Source organism: Myotis lucifugus, unplaced genomic scaffold (assembly GCF_000147115.1).
Source record: "Myotis lucifugus unplaced genomic scaffold, Myoluc2.0 scaffold_148, whole genome shotgun sequence".
NCBI lineage: Eukaryota > Metazoa > Chordata > Mammalia > Chiroptera > Vespertilionidae > Myotis > Myotis lucifugus.
The window spans coordinates 138,828-142,223 of record NW_005871196.1 but is presented as its reverse complement, the minus strand read 5'-3'; the positions used below and the strand labels follow the sequence as shown (position 1 = coordinate 142,223).

The window sequence follows — 3,396 nt, the reverse complement described above, 5'->3', positions numbered from 1 at the left end:
GCCGAGAGCAAGGCTGGCGGGAAGGGGAGCAGCCCAAACAGGATTAATAAGAGGCAGCTGGGCTTTAAAAGCCTTCTTGACAATGTAAAGAAACGAAGTCAGATGTTTTTGGAACAGACTTTTAAATGAACTTGTCCAGCTCCTAGTCTCTCTCTATTGCCACTTCCCCACTTCCTCCCACACGCGTGCAGCCAGGTTTTCTGTTGCCCTTTCAGCATCTCGGAAGATAACCCGGTGGCTCAGGTCAGATGCTGGCCGGAGGAAGCAAGTGTCCCAGGACTGAACTGCACCCACCGCCAACAATTCAGCAGCCCCTCGCCCGCCGCTCACCCTCCAGGTGCCCTCAGCCCCTCACCTGTCACCTCCTAATCCCTGCCCTGCTGGCCAGAGGTGGTCAGTGTCTGAGTGGATAGAGAGGAAGTGGAGAAGCCGCTGTGAGGCCATGATGAGCGGTACTTCAGAGCGCACTGTGTCGCCGGTGTGGTGGGCCCTTGGTAGGGGAGGCCTTTGTGACACGGTGTTCCAGGCCGGCTGTCCCCGAGCAACGCTGGAACCTTGTATGGCCCCTGCACCCCGCAAGGGCTGTGCCACACGCCTTTCTGCCCCTCCTGGCTGCAGCCAGGACAGTAGAAGTGGCCAACAGCCTGGCCATCAAACCAGAGGTGGTGTTGTGGCCACGAGAGCTACTACCAGCTACCGGTGGTGCTACACTAGGCTCAGGAGTTGTCCAGGTGGGCCTGCTGGATCCCAGGAGCCCCAGTTCTCCTACCCACACATCCGCCCTACGAAAGGCTAGAGCTGGGTGCAGAGGGCGTGCTGGAGCCCTGTGGGGGTGACCAGCACAGGACGGAGAAGCTCACTGTCCATCAGCTGCCCAGTGGAGCATGCTCTCATTACTTCCTAGGGGCCCTGGAGGTCATGTGGAAACAGATCCATGACCATAACCTGAAGCGAAAGCCCTGTCCTGATGACTGAACCAGCACTGAGCCCACTGGCCAATGGACAACAGATCGCTGAAGTGCTTTTGAGTATGTGGGGGTTCCTGCCTCTCTATGCCTATCCATGGGGTGCTGGCTCTCTTTGCTGCTGGCTTCACAACTGGCTTTGTGGTGAACTCAGGTGCTGCAATTACCCAGTGTGTGCCCATCTTTGAAGGTTACTGTCCGCCTCTTGGTGTCCAGCAGCTAGTTTGTCTGGCCTTGGCCTTACTGACTACCTCAGGATGCTGTTGAAGGACCATGGCATCCTGTGCTGCAGACAGAAAGATAGTCGCCGTCGTCAAGGAAACCTCTTGTGATATGGCAATGAACTATGAAGAGGAAGTAACCGAGACACCTGGTAGCATAGAGTTTACCACCTACCTGGTGGCGAGATGATCAGGCTCCATGACCGGCTCTCGCAGTGTCCAGAGGCCCTCTCTGTCTATCTCTCGTGAACCTGGTGACTCCTGGCATTGATAAGCTGCATCAGCATCATGAAATGTGGTACAGACCTGAGGAGTTACTTTTTCTCTAATATTATCCTTGCTGGGGGATCAACCTCATTCCCTGGTTCAGGAAAGTGGCTGCCCAAGATACAGCAACAGTGGCACCTGCCAATACCCCTGTGCAGGTTAGAGCTCCCCAGGAGGGGAAATATTGGTGTGGATGGGGGGCTCTTTAGACATGTGGCTCGCTCACTGCTGCAGAGTTTAAAGAAGTTGGCCCTAACATAGTACCCCAGAGATGCTTCTGAAGACAAAATGCTTACAGGAAAATGTTTCGAGTATGTGGGACAGAAAACTTTGGATAGTGTGTTTCTGGGAGAACAGAAACTATTTCAGTTATTGGAATGCCTATTCCCCTGTTGCATGTCTATAATGGGGGAAATGATGGTGAGGCAGTCAGATGCTTAGAGGAAACACTGAAAACGAGAGGAAGTAGGCACAGGAGGTGGGCAGGGGTTATTTGTGGATTAGCCTGAAGGCCACACTGGATACCATAGCAGAGGCGTGTGTTACCGAGACCAACACTAACCTTCAGGGACTAGAGAAATCAAAACAGCCATTTCAGGCACCTACTACACGCTGGGCAACATGTTAGGACTTTTTCACGCTTTCGTTCCCATAATCATCAAGTCCTGCCCAGGCTGTCTTTTCTCCAAGTTATTCCAGATCCTTCCCATCCACAAGGGAAAGGCCTCACTACTTCCTCTGTGGAGCCTTCCCTGGCCAGCTCCTCCCTTAGAGGTCTCTAAGACTGGGACCTGCTGGAATTTTCTGTCCACTTGGTCCACCCTTAATCACCTGATTTATGTTGAGGGCGATCTGCCATTCATATTAGTTTATGATTCCCAAGGAAGGCCGCATGGAGGAACTCAGTGCCAAAGAAAGCTCTCCCCCGCGAAGAGCCAGCATTTCCTCTCCTTTCTGACAAGGTCTTTGTAACTCTTCATGCTTCCTTCTTTGCCTCCTGAGAAGTTCCAAGCACAAGGAGGGTTTGATTCAGGTTAGAAGTGCAACAAAGATCTCCTCTCCATAAGGAAGTGACATTTAAGCTGAGACCCAAACTATGAGTAAGACTCAGCCAGATAAGATTGGAAGGAACACCATTCCGTTCTGAAACAGCATCATGTGCGAAGGCTCTGAGGCAGAAAAGAAAATGCCCGGTGTGGCCGGAACATGCTGGGTAAAGAAGACAGTGGTACGAATGAAACTGTGTTTCAGACTCTCTTCAATCTCTGGAGAGAGGAGCGCCTCCCTCTCTCCTCCGGGAACCTGAGCAGCTCCATTTCACCAGCTTTCCCAGCAAATTTTCTGCAGGCTTCAGTGCACCCGACTGAAGCAGTTACATAATTCCCAGCCAGGCTCCCAGAAGCCTCACAAAGCCATGCTTTCAGAATAACCCCAGTGAATGCGCCCAAATAATACGTGAAATTGTATCGGGCCTGCCGCACCCAGAAGACGCACACAGGGTGGGAGGGGCGTTCGCCACGCCAGCCCGTGACACCTGAGATCTTCTCACCACCAGGGCCATTAGGAGGGAATTAAGATTAAGTGGATGGGAGCAACTCCAGTGCACGAGGCCAGAGCGTGACCGGTCACAGAGGACAGCAGGGTTGCAAAGCGCTGTGCCCCGTGCTGGCGGCCCAGCAGCTAACACACGAACACTGAGGGTGGCCACCATCTGTGCACAAGCTTCTCCTGTATCATTCTCATTTCGGCTCACACTGCCCTCTGTCCCAGCTCCTGTCATTATCTCTCCTTGGCGGATGAAGACAGCAGGCTGGGAGCTGTCCCACAGCCTGCCCGGGTCCACACAGCAAAAGGGCCTGGACAGTCCTCTTGTCCCTAGTCCAGGCTGTGGCCACAGGCAGAGGCGGTACTCCTCAGGGAGGCAGCATGGCATTCTGGAAGAA

General features: G+C 53.5%; 1 pseudogene; it reads left to right on the top strand.

Moving 5' to 3' along the window:
• Positions 1–445: 445 nt before the first annotated feature.
• On the top strand, positions 446–1,734 carry LOC102436068 (annotated as a pseudogene).
• Positions 1,735–3,396: the final 1,662 nt, after the last annotated feature.